This window comes from Ipomoea nil, unplaced genomic scaffold (genome assembly GCF_001879475.1).
Source record: "Ipomoea nil cultivar Tokyo-kokei standard unplaced genomic scaffold, Asagao_1.1 scaffold2848, whole genome shotgun sequence".
Classification (NCBI taxonomy): Eukaryota; Viridiplantae; Streptophyta; class Magnoliopsida; order Solanales; family Convolvulaceae; genus Ipomoea; species Ipomoea nil.
In genome coordinates, this window is record NW_017619276.1 from 1,723,033 (window position 1) to 1,741,854 (window position 18,822).

Sequence of the window (18,822 nt, forward strand, 5' to 3'; positions counted from 1 at the left end):
TAAGGTTACAGAAGTTAAGACTGCAACTCTATACTGTGACAGCCGGTCAGCCGTAGGTATTGCCGAGAACTCAGTCTTCCACGAACGCACCAAACACATAGAGATTGACTGCCATGTTGTTCGCGAGAAGATAAACCAAGGTCTAGTCAAATTGCTATCTGTATCAACCAAGAATCAATCGGCTGATGGCTTCACAAAACCTCTCCCTACCGCTATGTTTCGTGACTTCATTGGTAAGCTCGGCGTACAAGATTTGTACTCCCCAGCTTACGGGGGGGGGGGGGGGGGGGTATTGAAGAAGACAAATATGTCCTCAGTTGAATTAAAGAAGTAAGGACATCTATGTCATTTGCTTAGCTCAAAGTTTGTTACAACCGTTTCTTCCCGCCTCAGCTTTGTATATAATCTCCTCTTCTTCTCCGTTATGGATTGAATAAACAGTTCTTTTCTTCACCTGCATACGAGACATCTTTTCTCTCTCTAATCTTCCCTACTGCGATTCATCAGGATTCGTTGTGCAATGAGATTATGGTGTAGGAAACTTTAGATTTGTCTTGTTGTGTATATGATGAGATCTTAGTTGTACTATTAACTCTTTATCATACAAGCACCTATTGATATTTGATAGTTATAGTTTTTACCCTACATGTTTTATGCGTTGTGAAATGTGTGTCGTAGGTTATCATGTGAATGTATTGAACAAAATATTAATATTTATTATATTTGTATAAAATACTTAGTAAATAAATATATATAACATATTTTGTATTATAACTTTGATATTTAATTACAAGATAATGTAAAAAGAAGACAATGGACAATATAGTAATATAATAAATTAATAAATTTGAAGGTAATGAATCTTTGAATTATAAATAATGAAATTATATCTGATCTCTTTTAAAAAATTTTATAATGAATAATTTTTTAAATAAAGGCATTATATGCATCTAATTCTAAATTAATTAAATGCATATGTATTACTTTTTGTTGTAGCTACTAATTTATTTAATTTAATAAAAGTAATAAATTGGCGTACATATTTTTCATCAACAATAATGAAAGCATTGATTTTTTTTTAAATTTACATTCGTTGTTGAGACAAATTGTTTTGAGAGTTTGTCAATGACAATTGTTACAATTACTGTCAATAGAGAATGATAATAAATAATTCAAAATATATAGTTACAATAGATATTGTTATAATGATATAGTAAAAATTAACTTACAAATTTCTTTTGAAGTTTTCATGCATTGATAAAATTTTGATGTGTAAACTTGTTCAATTGGAGCCAGTAGGATGTCAACATTGTCAATTCTTTGAAAAATGGTCCTACCGTTTTAAAGTCCAGGTGTAATTGTATTTATGATGAACAACTTTGTACATAGGTCGCGCATGTCTGACAATGATGTAAGAACAATTTTGTCTGATAAAAAAATAATAGTATAATATTTGTAAAGTAATGTACAATTGTACCATTATAAAAATACATACAAAAAATATTAATACCATAACGACCTAAATCATACAAATAATGCAAAAATATAATTAAAATATTAAATTTTGTTTTGATATAAGTAATCAAAAGAATATTAATTAAACGAGAAAATAAAAACTTAACCTAAATTTGTTTTTTTTTTAAATGCATAAAAATCAAATGATTTTTAAAGTTCTTGATTTATAATCTTTGATGCTTAACTTTGAATGTTATGTATTCAGTCGGACTAATTTTTTGATCAAAGTTTATGTTAAATTTTATATTATATATTTTTTAATACTTTTTTTGAATGCATATATTTTTTAATAAAATTTAACATATTCATAGTATATGTTTAACAATTATTCTCACTCTAATTGTGATGGGGTTCGAACCTAAGACCTTTCTTGTATAAATTAATGAGTAAGTTAAAAATAATAAATAGTTAACGGAATATTCCGTTACTAAAGTTTATACTAACGGAATTTAGGTTATTTAATGGAAGAAAATAATATAATAAAGGGTAAATAAGGGAAATCATTAAAAAATACTAAAATCAAAATAATATGAACCATTCATTTTAAGAAACAATAGTACCGACATTTTTGTTGTTTCAGTTAAGGGCTTAACATTATTGACTCTTATTAGAATTTTAAGAGTAGATATTGAAAAAATTAATATGGGTATCGTATCATTAAAATATATCAATGAGAGCCATTTAATGCTATATATTGTTTATACATTAATTCTGTTTGTACAAAAAAAATCAGATAAAAAATTATGAATGATTTGAGTTCATATTGTTACCATGGTTGCAGTAGGCGCTAGGCGCTAGTCGGGCGCCCGGACAGCGCCTAGCGCCTAGGCGGAATCTAGGCAGCGCTAGGCGGGCGCCAAAAAAACAGTGGTAGACTTGCAGTTTGACAATTTTAATGAGGTTATTTTCAACATTTAATCAAATAACACATCCAAATAAATGAATTAATGATAATTCATAAGTCATAACATCAAAACAATGGTTTTCAAAAAATAAAAAATATTAAAACAATATTAAAAATTAAAAATACTCAAATATGAAATACTCAAATACTTCAATCATCCAAAGATTCAAGGTATCAAACTAGTCTACGAGTGTATATATGTCATATTATATATATGTATGCGGGCGCGCGCGCACACACACATATATAATAAAAAAAAATAGGCCGAGCCGATCGGGTTAACTCGACCGAAATGGACGAGTTAACTCGACTAACTTAGACACTAGGCGGCCAAATCGGCCGAGTTAGGCGCTAGGCGGACGCCTAGGCAGCCGGTAACCTAGGCGGGTGCCTAGGGGGGAAATCGCCACGGTCTAGAGGCGCCTAGCGCCTAGGCGGGCGCATAGACCAATTTTTACAACCCCGATTGTTACAGGCACCCAGTCTAATAGAATTTATAATACCCAAAATCGTTCATTTACTATGCCATAATTCACAAATTAGTCATTGATTATCAAATTTTTCAATTAAGACCTCAATGTAGTATTTAACTCTTACTCAATAAAGTCCTCCATCATTCACTATATTGAGTAAACATTGAATAATTGAGGATTTTATTGAGTAAAAATTAAATAGTCGAGACCATTTAAAATAAAAATTGAATTGAATATTATATAAAGACTTAATTTAATAACATTGATATTCGATGGCAAATTTGTGAATTATGACATAATCGATGTATGATTTTGGGTATTAACTCCGGTCTAAGATATACAACTATTAGAATAATGGTGAATTACATTCATTATAATATGGCAATAATAAATGAATAAATTCAGAAGGTACTATGCACATATGGGGAGCGTTATGCTGTGCAATCGTGTGCACCATGCATGGTACGATGCACACGGTTGCAAAAAATGATGTCGTTTTGACGTCCGACTTAAAAAATAAAAAATAAAAAATAAATAACAGAATTTGCATAACTACACACACATAACTTTATAATTATACATCCAGAATTGCATAACTACACATCCATAACTTCATAACTATAAATCCAAAATTACATAACTACACGTTTATAACTTCATAACTATACATCCAAAATTGCATAACTACACATCTATAACTTCATAACTATAAATCCAGAACTGCATAACTACACATCCATAACTTCATAAATATACATCCAGAATTGCATAACTACACATTCATAACTATAAATCCAGAATTGTCTAACTACACATCCATAACTTCATAACTATACATTCAGAATTGCATGTATAACTACACATCCATAACTTCATAACTATACATTCAGAATTGCTACACATCCATAACTTCATAACTATACATTCAGAATGTGAAATTATAACTTCATAACTAAACATTCAAAATTGCATACATAATTAGAGATCCATAACTTCATAACTATAAATCCAGAATTGAATAACTACACATCCATAATTTCATAACTATAAATCCAGAATGTGAAATTATACAATTATGAACATATGTTTAAGTAACTAACAACAATCAAAAATGATTTTTTTTATTTAAGTAAAACGACGTCGTTTTTACATCCGTGTGCACCATGCATGGTGGTGAACAAGATAATTTGCCCACATATGGATAGCCTAATTTTTTTATTTTTTTATTTTATTTTTTGCTCAAGGTGATCTGAGTAGTTGAATTGTATGGTGTTAGAGTTGACACGAACCACGAAACTATATGCGGTGATAATACATTAAACTAATGCATGGCAGCATGGTTTACACAGATTGCAAAATCCAGCATCCACCTACGACCTATAATTATAACATAATTAATTTATGACCATTAAACTATGTGAAAGGAAAATATTCATTCTGGTCAATAAAAAATGTTTAATTTGGTAGAAAAATGTTTTCCTAAATATTTAGTGGGAAGACTTTTTCCAGAATCTTTATTTTCGTGTCTATCTTCTCTCTCATATCTTTTCAAGCTAGATTCTGAATTTTTATTATCACCACCACCACTACTACTGTCACCCCCACCACCACTATTGCCACCACCACACCACCACGACCACATCACCACCAACACACCACCACGTACTACCACCACCAACATGCACCACCACTTTATTATTATTATTATTATTATTATTATTATTATTATTATTATTATTATGTTCATTTTTTAGGAAAAATGAACTAAACAGAAAAAATGCAATTTCGTAGCTTTCAACTAAACAAAAAACGATAGTTTTCTAACCTTTAGCCAAACACCCGAAAATTCAAATATTTTTTATAAAAATTAATTATTTTCTAAAAATTTCCGTTAGCCAAACTTCTAACATTTTCAAGGTTTTCAAACAGACCGTTAATGATTTGAAAAGAAGAAATAAAACATTAAGTAAACAAAAAAAAAAAAAAAAAAAAAAAAAAAAAAAAAAAAAAAAGGAAGTGATAACAATATTGATAAAATTTGTAAAAATAAGTTGATTATTGGGTGTAATTACCTCTAATCCTTATCTAATTAAAGAAGGTGTATTAAATTTTAAAGATTTACTTGAAGTTCTGAATATTACATTTGAAAGCTTTTGTTCAAACCTATGTTAGGTTGCTAGATTATAAAATCTTTAACTAGGACACCAGATGCGAAATTTTTTATTATCTATACTACTAATAAAAACAAAATCATACTTTTATAACTTTTCGCGCAAACAACCTCTCAAACTATTACTATATAAAATTTAATAATTATTAGGGTAATTAAGCTCATAAATTACATGAATATTAGTATAATTAACTAATAATTATAATGATAATTAAGCTAATAATTACCATAATAATAGTACAATTACAATTAAATATGGGTTGCTGGATTTTTTTATAATTGTTACCATTAATTTTTCAATTATATATATATATATATACACACACACACACACACACACACAAAAGATATAAAAATATAATTGCACAATATTAGTATAATTACCTAATAATTATTACGATAATTAAAGAACTAATTGCACAGATATTAGTATAATTGACTAATAATTATTATGTTAATTAAACTAATAATTATACGGATATTAGTATAATTACAACTAAACTTGGGTCGTTTGATTTTTTTTATAATAATTAAAATTAATTCATTCAGATATGGAGAAGGAGGAAAAAAGTAAAGGCGATATGATGAAAAGGAATATTTTTCTTTTGAAAGCTGATGAAAAGCAATATAAATAAGGTATAAAAGTATAATTGCACATATATTAGTATAATTGCCTAATTTTTATTATGGTAATTTAGCTAAACATGGGTCGTTAGATTTATTTTATAATAATTACAATTAAATTATTTCTCATTTTTCCCATGTTTATTTTTGTAATAATATAATTACATAAATCATATTACATATTGATTTTTTAAAAGATAATTGTAGACAAACAAGTCATATATTATTCAATTAATTGAGTAATTCTTTTGCACTAATCTTATAATCAAATAAATTAATGTACACTTTCAAATATTAAAAATGTTTATAATTTCATATTTAATTTTATTATATAAATATATAATAAAATATTGTATCCGTACATCGCACAGGTAATTGGGTAATTATTTGCTCGAATTCAAGGAAGAATAACATCATAAAACATAATCGATACAATCTATTTCATCAATTTCACTATATAATATTCGTTGTTATAATGATAATGATAATGATAATGATAATGATAATAATAATAATAATAATGTTTTTTTTTTTGTTGAGAATTAAGGCATGTCCATTTTAAATAAAAAGGGCAACAACAAATATCATCTTTTGAACATGTATATATTTGAGATAATAAAGTGGGTCAATTGCTTCACTTTGCATTTGGGGGCCTTGGACACTAAAAATAATAGGAATAAGGTTCAAAGTGGTCATTAAACGTAACTTGAAAATGCAATTAAGCCATTGAACGAAAAAAAAAATGTAATTAGGTCACTGAACACTCCAAATGTATGCAATTTCACTTGGTAGCAGGTTACCATCCATTTCAAGCAGGTTATTTGCTTACGTGCAGTGGCGGGGCCAGAAAGTCGAGGTTTGGGGGGCAAATTTATAGAGAAAATTTATCATCTTAGTCGATATTAGTACCAACCACACAATATCATTATATATATACCATATATGATTGTGTCAATTATTGTTGATAATTATTTTTAATTATACTATGTGCAATAATATATGAAATATATAATTATATAAGTACGATCGTTAAGATTTTCAAACATTACTTTTGAATTTTTTACATAACACAAAAATTATACAATAGTAAAAAATAGGAAAAACTACACTTCTAATTACTAAGTTATAGGGTAATTGAAGAATTCATAATTATTAGTCGTGCTTACTTTTCGTCCCTAAAATATACTCCGTAATTTATGTTGCAAATTTCGTCCCTATACTAACAAAACATTAGGAACGAAGTATAGCTTAGAAATGAAGAAGGACCACAACTTGTTATTAGAAGGACGAAATTTGCAACGTCAATTATAGCTTAGAGACGAAAAGTGAACAAGACCAACAATTATGGACAAATTCTACAATTATCTCATAACTTAGGGACGAAAAGTGTAACTTTCGAGTTCATTTAATATATAGATAATAGATTATTTTTAAAAAAAAAATTAGGTGTGGAGGAGGGGGAGCAAAGTGTAATTTATCCATATTATATTAATATGTACCTATATATTTACTAAAAATAGGTATGGGGTGGGGAGCCAAGGCCCCCCTACCCCAAGGGGTGGCTCCGCCCCTGCTTACGTGAAAGTTGAATTGACATTTTTAATAATTTTTAATAATAATTTTTAAAAAAAAAATAAAAATTATAAAATAAAATAAAATTGGATGCATTTATTTCTGTTATCATAAATTTGAATATGATTATAAATATTACTCCCCGTCTCATTTTATGTGTTTGGTTAAGTTAATGATCGAGACTTGACTGAAATTATTTTTAATTCAATTTTTCATAATATTTTTGTTTTAAACAGGAATTGCAATACTCTCAATATTTCTATACTGTATCATGCATTGCTGGTTCGTTTTTGTCTGTGATTACTACAATGCAGCCTTTTCTGTGTTGTACTACGCATAGCGATACCCAATCAGTATCATATCAGGTTGTGTAAGTTCATTATATCGTATTGACTTTAAAGCTATTATCGGGATTGTATTTGAATCATGGTTGCAGTAGGCGTTAGGCGCTAGTCGGGCGCCCGGACAGCGCCTAGCGCCTAGACGGTCTAGGCGGCGCCTAGGCGGAATCTAGGCGGCGCTAGGCGGGTGCAAAAAAAATAGTGGTAGACTTGCAGTTTGACAATTTTAATGAGGTTGTTTTCAACATTTAATCAAATAACACATCCAAATAAATGAATTAATGATAATTTATAAGTCCATAACATCAAAACAATGGTTTTCAAAAAAAAAAAAAAAACATTAAAACAATATTAAAAATTAAAAATACTCAAATATGAAATACTCAAATACTTCAATCATCCAAAGATTCAAAGTATCAAACTAGTCTACGAGTTATATATGTCATATTATATATAAGTATGCGCGCGCGCACACACACACGCATATATATAATAAAAAAAAATAGGCCGAGCCGATCAGGTTAACTCGACCGAAATGGACGAGTTAACTCGACTAACTTAGACGCTAGGCGGCCAAATCGGCCGAATTAGGCGCTAGGCGGACGCCTAGGCGGCGGGTAACCTAGGCGGGCGCCTAGGGGGAGAAATCCCCACGGTCAAGAGGGGCCTAGCGCCTAGACCGATTTTTACAACCCTGCTATTTACGTAAGTGGTTGTAAAAGTCTTCAAAAGATTGTTTAAACCAACTAAATACATTAAAAAAAAATTAAAATTAAGAGCAAAAGAAGCATTTTTTGGAGAAATTAGTGGGTTTGCAGTGGATAGATCTCGAAAAAATACGCAATTTGAAAAAAAAAATTTGTCCAAAACGGACAACCGAGTCAAAAGTTATGCCTTCCCGAACTTTTAACACTTTAAAACGCAAAAAAAAATAATTAAAATAACGGCCAAACCGGCCGGCTAGGCGGTCTAGGCAGCCGCGTAGACCGCCTAGCGCCTAAGCGCCGATTTTGCGATTTTTGCAACCATGGGTTAGATAGTGACCTAATTGCATTTTTTTTTTGTTCAGTGGCCTAATTGCATTTTCAGGTTACGTTCAGGGTCAATTTGAATCTTATTCCAAAATAAAATTTCAAGTAGAGTTTTTGTAGAACAATTTGGATAGAGAAATTTACAAGTTGATAGTGTGATAAATGGATCATTATTTGGCTCAAAATCTGTTGGTGTCTAAATCTCATAGGGGAAAGTCCTCAATGCATATCCCCTCTAAAAATATTATCATATCGTGGCCTTTGATTCTGATTCTGACTCAATTACGAAATATTCAAATGTAGTAAGACTTGTTGAAACGTTAGATGTTACCCCTGTTAATTGTGAAAAATCAATTCTTGCTGCTAATGAAGTAATTAATCACCTTGAAAAATCACATGATTACATTTGAAAATCCCAAACGAAACCCATCCACACTGCATCCCTTGATGAAACACAGACTGGAGTACATCATTGATGAATCCTTGATGACTGGAAAGCTGATTCACCAGATACTCAAGCCAAAAAAAACAAAAAAGAAAGTAAAGAAGTCAATAGTTGAATCCACTAATCTTGTCACAGAACTAGGAGTAGTTGGGTCAAAATGTAACAAGTGTCTTCTTGACAATGCTTTTTAAATTCCCTTGTGCTTTTGTCGTCTTGATTATCTGCAGTTGTTAATTTTTGCAGATTTATGAATGACCAACTAGATCTTCTTCTAATTAACTTGATTATCTAAATTTCTTATGAGTGGTAACTGGTAAGGACTAAATGCCAAATTAAAAATCTTACCAAAGGAGGAGATTGTTAATGATTAGGATTGTATTAATCAATCATCAAATTATAAGATACATATGTGAAATAAATACATAGAATAGAGGTATACATAGACTACAAGTACGATGCAATAAGAGTCCTAACATTAGTAAAATGCTTTCAAAATATTCTGAATTCAAAGACTTATCGTCTAGATTGTTAAAGATTTTGGAACAAAACACTAGTTTATAGTTTTCTTATTGTTGTAAATCCTTGACCTCCGTATAACTCATGAAATAGTAGATTCTAGTTCAAGACAAGAAGACCGTGTTGGATTGAACAAGTTCATATCCAAGTTTGATCTTTACACAATAAAATTTATATTCTAAAGAAAATGAATAAAGAGTTGGCTGGTTTGACCAATGAATAATAAAAATGACAAATAAAATTCTCAAACATTTTCAGTCTAAAAAATTAAATGTCAAAGGACCAATTTGAGAAAAAGATCATAGTGGGAGGATTATTTTAGGAATTTTCTCTTTATAGTTCAAACATGATTTGTATTCATTTTGATTAAAAGGGTTGATCTTGTACTTATTTTCATTTTATAAATAAACAATCTTTTTATTTTAATTGTTAGCCAGAATTTTTTTTAAGTAACTTAGAATAATAATTTTGATTATTAGCCTAGTACTCATATACAATTGTATAACCCTTTATTATCCAGAGATGCTTGACATTATGTATTTAGATTTTGATTTTTTATGATCATAAATTGGCATACATATAATGACAAAACTATTGTGAAAAATTACAACCAAATGGACAACAGACATAAACCATTGCTTATTAAAAAAAAAAAGACAACAGTTAAATACAAACAGATAAAGAAAGATAATAAAAAAAAAATCATTGTCTATTACAAAAATACAATATTGGTTTATAGGGGCAGAACCAAAAATGTTGGTCAGTGGATGCAAAAAATAAAAAAAAAATGATAAAAGAATATTTATAATAAAATATAAAATGGTTGGAATAAATTGTCTATCATCGCTATTAATATTATATATTCATAAATACTTTTTAATTTAATTATATCAAGTTTAAGTATTTTACATTAATTTAAATACGATAATACAGAATTGAAACTTTTAAATTATATTAACTAGATAGTTCATAAAAATGAAATTTTCTTTTAAAATATTAACTATATAGTTCAAATTGGTCCTTTGATTTTTAATTGCACCCAAAGTAGTCCTTTTTGATTATAGTGAAAATCTTAAATTACCAATTTTACCCCTCATTTTAACACCCAGTTAACACCAAAACTAACGGAGGACCATTTTAACTTAAAATTCAATAGTCGGAGGACCACTTTGGGTGCAATTAAAAGTTAAGGAACCAATTTGAAAAAAGGCCATAGTCAGAGGATCATTTTGAGAATTAACTCTAAAAAATTCAATGAGGTTCGAACTTATGACCCTCCATTTTTTAAATAATAACCAAATGCAATCATAATTAAATTAAATATTTAATTAATTGGATAATATAGAAATCGAACAAAAGAATCATTGTGAATTGGTTGGTATGTCCGAGTGGTTAAGGAGACAAATTTGAAATCTGTTGGGCTTTGCCCGCGCATGTTCAAGTCCTGCTGCCGACGATATGACTTTTTCCGGTGGAAGATAAATTTGCCTTAGCTTGCAGAGAAAATTATAAGTTGGCTCCATTCGAATATAGCCTTCTGCTCTGCCTGCCTGTTACAGTCCCATTCTGGTTGGTTCATTGCGAGAGTGTGGTGGGTTCGTTAGAGCTTAGCGACAAGGGCATTTTGGAGAGCTATATTGATGATATGGATCGGATCCAATTACACCAAACTGAGTTTCTCTTCTCTCACTCCCATGTCTCTCTCTTTTCTCCCAAATTCTTCCCCTTTTCAGAGCAATTCTAACATTTTATAAGTTCCCAACATTGCCCAACAACGTGCAGGCAACATATGAAGTTAATAAAGTGGGAAAGGAATTGATATCCGTAAGAAAATAAAGTAGAAATTTAAATTACATTGTTTGGTAAGGAGAAATAGAATTATTATGAATTGGGAGGGAAAAAACGTTATAAACACTAAAATATAATAATAATAATAATAATAATAATAATAATAATCAAGGACAAAATGGTCATTTCATTATATTTCTTTTTTCCTTTCCCCTGCAACAAATTACAATAATTCCTATGGGGGCCGGGGTCCAAGAATTCCAACTCCACAAATGAAGGGAATTGCAATTTCCTCTAACCAAACAATGTAATTCGGATGGCTAAAGAATTTTGTTATAATTACAATGCGATTATATTCATGCCAACCAAACATGCAATGCATAAAGGTATATGAAACATGAACAATTCGCTAAATATTTTGCATGCGCGCACACACACACACAAATGTTAAGACAAAGATGAAACCATAGATAAATTCATTTGTTATAATAATAAAGTAGAAACCAATTTAATAGAAAAATTAAGACAGTTGGTTAAAAGCGATAAGATTGAGGTGGTGAGTATGATACATTTATTGGCCATTAATATGTATAACATAGGTATTGTAAATGAGCGTATGACACTTTATTTACCTCAATCAAATGGTGTTGTTGAACGTATAAAACGAACATTAAAATAAATAATGAATGCAATGTTGATAAGTTCAAGTTTGCCCCAAAAAAAGTGGGGTAAGACTATTTCATCAAATAATTATCTTTTTTTTTTTTTTTTTTTGAAAAAGTAAACTTAATTCATTCGATCATTCTCAAGAATAGAAACAAGATAATGGGGTGGTAAATCCAACCACTCCCCAAGACCTGACACAGAAACGGCATCCCGTGCTATAGCGTGGGCCGCACGATTCGCAGATCGTTTGACACAACTGAAGTTAACCCCGTTAATCATAGAGGCAACTTGTTTTACATCATCTACTAAAAAGCCAAAAGTAGAAAAAAAATACTCCGAGCACAAAGCAAAATAACATAACTGTGAGTCTGTCTCAACATCTACCTCACCCATGCCAGTGTTTTGCATCCATACCAGTGCTTCCCAGATACAATAAATCTCAGCTTCTGCAACAGAAAACTGCCCTTGCACCCATAGACTCTTAGCAGCCATAAAATGCCCCTCATCATCACGCAACACCCAGCATAACCCCATGATATTTTGGTCCGAATCCATTGCAGCATCAGTATTTAAATTCAATCTTCCCGTAACCGGCCGTAACCACATGTTCGCCCCCAACTGCTGTTCCTGCCCATGCACACCATCGTCCCTCACAGCCAACCAATTCCCCCAGAATGCTAATGTATTGCGCAAAACAGCCCCTTTATTAAACTGCACACCACGCCAAACAGCATCATTCCTACTCCCCTAAAGCCCCCAACAAAGCATCACATATTTACATTGTAATTCATCCTGTTAGAGTAGATAGATGTGCAAAGAACCAATCTTGAAAATTACCTTGATCAGTACCCAAAGCCGGCAGATTAATTTCATCCCATATCGCACGGGCAAACAAACAATCACGGAACAAGTGTGCAGCCGTCTCCTCGACCGCACCACACATATGGCACTGAACCGTACACGCTACTCGCTTAGTTAGCAAAACATCCCGAGTTGGCAAGATCGCCATTGCTAACTGCCATGCAAAGACACGGACCTTCGGTGGAACATGTAGATTCCTAATCAAACGCCAAGGTTTATCAGCTGGTAACTCACCCGCAAGCATCCTATAACAAGATTTGACAGTATACAGGCCCTTAGAATCCCCTTTCCATACCCATGCATCACTAGGACTGCGAGAACTTACCAGCAAATTGAGGATACATTCAGACTCCCTCCCATCAAACAAGTCCATAACACATTCACGATCCCACCCAGTTCCTGCTCCATTCATCAACGAACTGACCAGTGCATTAGTTATTGACTCATGCAACAGTGTTCTTACATAAGGATCATCAGCCGTGACTAGCCATGGATAACCCCCTATGGTGGTTGTTCGGCCATTGCCTATACTCCGCCTAGCCCATTGCTTTATTGCATCCTTTGCCTCAACAATTCCACGCCAAACATATGATGGATTGTGGCCTACCATAGCATCCCAAAATGACGTAGTGGGATAGTACCTACACTTATAAACCTGCGCCACCAACGAATCCGGACGTACCAAGAGTCTCCAAGCCTGTTTACCCAGCAGCGCTAGATTCATACCTCTTAATGTCCTGAACCCCAATCCTCCCTTTTGCTTCGGCTTACACAAAGACTGCCATGACTTCCACCGCAACCCCGTTCCACCCAGTGCCTTCCCCGTCCACCAGTATTGATTCTGAATAACCTCTATCTCCCTGCACAAGGTTATAGGCAAACAAAAGACCATCATTGCATAACTTGGCAAAGCCTGTAAAACATTCTTTAATAAAACTTCATGCCCCGCCCTTGATAAGAACCAGGTGTTCCAACCCCTGACTCTGGCCAGAATACGGTCTTTCAGAAACCCGAGAATAGCCTTCTTCTTCCTGCCCAATAGTGAATGCAGACCCAAGTATTTCCCAGAAGTGTCCCCCAGCAAAACCCCCAAGATGCTAACAACATGATTCCTGCTAGTAGTGTCAGTGTTAGCGCTGAAACAGACCAATGACTTATCATAATTCACCAGCTGGCCTGACGCACCCACATACACATTCAAGACTTCTTTCATCTGGTTGCTCTCATCAATGTTTGCCCGCAAGAAGAGAAAATAGTCATCCGCGAACAAAAGATGGGAGACTGGTGGTGCCCCTCTAGCCAATTGTACCCCGTGCAACATGCCTCGGCTCATACGATTATCAATTAGTGCACTCAACCCCTCAATGACCATCAGAAATAAATAAGGCGAGAGTGGGTCGCCCTGTCTCAATCCACGCCCCGGCAAAATCGGCCCTAACTGCCTTTGTTCATGTAATATATAGTACCTCACACTACTAAGTGACTCCATCAGAATGTCCACCCATTTAACGCTAAAACCCATCTTCAGCATCACTCGACCTTGTCATAGGCCTTACTCATATCTATTTTGAGTGCAGCCACCCCATTTCTGCCTTGTGTCTTCCGTTTCAACCAGTGATGCGCCTCATACGCTAGCATAATGTTATCTGTTATGAGACAACCGGGAACAAACGCACTCTGCGCTTTAGAAATAATTTTCTCCAGCAGGGGCTTCATCCTATTCGCACACACCTTTGCCGCAATCTTATATAGGACGTTACATAAGGCAATAGGCCGTAAATCCTTCATTGATTCAGGTACTGGCTTCTTCGGAATTAGGACCACCAACGTATCATTCGCTCTCACTGGTAGTGTACCCGTGTCCATGAAATCACGGCAAAACCGTGTCACCTCACCCCCTACCATGAGCCAGAAATGCTGAAAGAAACCGGGACCAAAACCATCAGGTCTTGGCGACTTATCCGGATGCATCGCGAACACTGCTTTACGGACCTCTGCCATACTCACCGGATGCTCCAACCGAACATTATCCACATGTGTAACCAATGTACGGATACAGTTAATAACCTCATCCTCCTCCCCTGGCTGTGATGTAAACAAGTTCTGGTAGTACTCCAACATAACACTCCTACCTCCTCCTCCCCCTCGGCAGTAGAACCATCATCCCTACACAACCTCGTAACCTTATTCCGCCTCCTCCTTACCTTAACCGAATTATGGAAAAACTTTGTGTTCAAGTCCCCGTCCTTCCACCAGTATTCTTTCGCTCTTTGACGCCAAAACACATGTTGCTGTTCAAGAAGGGATAACCACTCTCGCTCTATTCTATTATATTCTGCACAACCTGCAGCATCATTCCGGAGTCGCAATGATTCAAGCTGCCTTCTACACCGATCAATACGCAGTAAGAACCCCTTATTATACACCCTTCCCCATCACCATATATCTCGATTGCATAACTCCACCCTCTGCAAGACATCCAAACCCGCAAACCTGTCCCAACTCGGCTCAACTACTTCCCTCAGCACCGGTTCACGAAGCCACATATTGTCAAAGCAGAACCGCTGACGACGGGGTTGTTGTCTAACTACTATGGGAGACAACATGAGAGGGAGATGATCACTGTACTGAAAAGGCAAAGATGTGGCCTTAGCCCCTTCGAACTGCACCATCCATGATTCAGAGACAAGTATTCTATCCAATTTCTGCTCAACCAAATCTGCTGAACCTCTTAAACGTCGCCAAGTGTACTGATATCCCGCGAAGGCAAAGTCAGTTAGGCCGCAATCACGGACTGCCTGCTGAAACCCCGTGATTAGCCACTGTGGATGCGGTAGCCTTCCTTTCTTCTCCCCTTGATGCAAGAGATCATTGAAATCCCCCATGACTACCCATGGGAGATCACTACCACCTGCTAAAGTACGCAGCAAATTCCAGGATTCTCGCCGACGATGCCTCTCTGCTATAGCATAGAACCCTGTAAATCTGAATTCAGGGCTTCCAACATCCAAGACCACCGTCGAGTCAATGTGGTTTATAGAGTATCCCGTTACCTCCACTCATACTGCATTATCCCACAGCAATGCAAACCCCCCAATATGCCCATCTGCATCCACCACTAACATGTTATGATACCACAGTCTAACTCTTATTGGTTCCATTCTGTGTTTCACCATAAATGTTTCCATCAAAAAAATAATTTTCGGCCGCTTTTCACGGACTAAGTCTGCCAACACGTGAACTGCCGACTGGTTGCCAAGCCCCCGGCAATTCCAGGCTAGGAGATTCATAATTCTTGGAGGGCTTGCTGCGCAAGTCCCGCCTAGTGCAAGTTTTTTGATCCCGATGTTTCGCAGTGCATCTCTACCCCATCAGTAACATCTGTTCTTCTACGCTTAGGGTCCATAACAGACACCTCCGGGACCTTCTGACCATCTACCACCCTCTCAGTCTCATTCAGCACCTCAACCACGGCCGCCTTCTACTTTTGCCGCTCGACAGTAGACTCCGGGGAGATCCAACGCTGACCATTTGTCGGTACTCCCCTCATACTACCAGCCCGAAGCCATGCCCCGTAGGGTTTAACAACATTAGACCCTTCGTCTGTAGAGTACTTGTGACAGAACCTGTCACCATGGCCTATAACCCCACACAGAAAGCAGAAAAGTTGGCATGCGTTCGTATTTAAAATCAATGACCGCCCACCCACCATTATCCTTCCGCAACTTCATCTACTTCTTGAGAGGCTTTGCCACATCTAAAGCCACCCTAACTCGATAGAAAGTTCGCATCGAGCCATCAAAATTACGCTCATCAGTCTTGATGAACGTATCCAGGAACGATCCAATTGTTGTCCCAACCACCTCAGATTGAAAGCCACTAGGTAGGGCATGGATTTGCACCCACAATTTAGCATGAGTTAGGGGTATTGACTCCGGTTCCTGCCCAAGTGGAACCCTTCTCAAAATCAACAAACATTGGTCATAGGAATATGGGCCTTCTACAACTATCCTGTTTATATCCCGGTCATCATAAAATCAGAACAAATACTTTCGTTGACTTCGTTCTTTAACATTCACCCCCATAATTGGACGCCAAACGGCAGCCATCGTATCGTTGAAGAATGGCAGTCGTATTGGCTTTTCCGTAACCAATCTACCTACACTATAAAAAATCTCATCTGTACTGTCCACAACATTAGGTGCGAGGGGCAGCTGCACCGAGACCTCGTAATTTGCACACATAGTCATGATCTGGGGCGTCGTCATGATCGCCGGCAGACGTTTTCCGTAACAATTCGTTCATAGAAAAACCCTAGAAATCAAAAACCGCGCGAAGGCGGCGAGAGAGAGAAAAAAAAAAAAAAACTTCAATAAGACTCTTTACGAATTGTAAAAAGGTAGAATACTATCCTATCAAAGTATCAATACTTAAAAGTATGTGGCTATCTTGCAATTTGTATCAAGTTGAAAATTTACCTAAAATTATAACAATCTTTTACAATTATATATCTATTTAGAGTTAATTTCACTTTTGGTCCTATGATTAATATTGGAGCGCTGTCAATTTCAGTTCACAACTTTCAAAACTAACAATTTAGTACCTTAACTATTCAGATTTTTATCAATTTTAGTCACTCTAGCCAAATTGACGATCAATTGTCGCTAATTTTTATCCACATCCCACCTGCCTCTATATTAATTCAAACAATAGTTCACAAATTAGCTTTCATTTTAACACTGAATTAAAAGATTCCGACAATAATTGACCGATAATTTGATCGAATTGACTAAAATTGATAAAAATTGAATAGTTACGGTACTAAATTGAATTGTTAGCTTTGAAAGTTATGGACTCAAATTGACAACACCCTAATAGTTATAGGACCAAAAGTGAAATTAACTCTATCTATTTATATGTGCCTATATGGTGTAAGTGTGTGTTAAAAAAAAAAAAAATCAATTTGTAATGAAAAACGAACTTTGAAAATTTCAGTTGCAAAAATAATAAAAATAATCTATTATTAATTTTTATATAAACGTTGCAAAATTGCAACGAAAATAATTCCATTGCACCGTCTGCAATGGAACAATTCCATTGCGAAGTTTGTAATAGACAAAATTTTCAACAAATTTAGTTATATTGCAATTTCGTTGCAATAAATCCAGACATTGGAAACTAAAGAACATACATTTTTCCGAGGTGAAAGGTTCGAACCTCAGTTGAGGCAAGTAGTGTGTATATGTAGGGTATCTCTCTTCCTTAAAAAAAAAAAAACATACATTTTTCCATGCCTGTAGAGTACGCGTTATAAATCCACCAAGTCAATGCAACACATGCATGTAATGACTGGTTCTGTAACACCCCCAATTTCCATGACAATTTAAACTTAAACATGCAAGATATCTAACCACGAATATATGCATACACAGCGGAAGTCTAACTATATAAACTGGAAAACGAGAAATGTTATGCCACATCCACGCTAAGGTGAACGCACAGGCGAGATCAACATCCACATAATCAGTCTAACAAAGGACAAGGTTAAAACAACAACAATCTACTGTTCATCAAAAAGGCTCACAGGCCCAAAACAAAGCTAATAAGTCTGAGGCATCAACACTATCCATCACTAGATCGCGCTCGCCACTACTCGGGACCTGAAAAGCACATAAATAAATGGGACGACGCCTGGTCAGCGAATGATGCTGGTAACCCACCAATACATGTCAATAGCATATATAGATAGGTAGTATATACAAAATCATTTCGAAACGGAATACTGTATATATAAGTTCAAACCAAGGATAGAAGTCAACCACAAGACTCTATATCACTCACAACAAGAATAAGGGAACACATCCCAAGACACCAAGACGTAACAATGACAACACAAGTAAGGCTCAAGGTATAATC

At 34.6% G+C, this 18,822-nt stretch overlaps 1 non-coding gene across 1 annotated transcript; it reads left to right on the forward strand.

Annotated features, from left to right (window-relative positions):
• Positions 1-10,965: 10,965 nt before the first annotated feature.
• Positions 10,966-11,047, forward strand: TRNAS-UGA. Its single transcript has one exon. It is a non-coding gene; the product is annotated as a tRNA-Ser (tRNA).
• Positions 11,048-18,822: the final 7,775 nt, after the last annotated feature.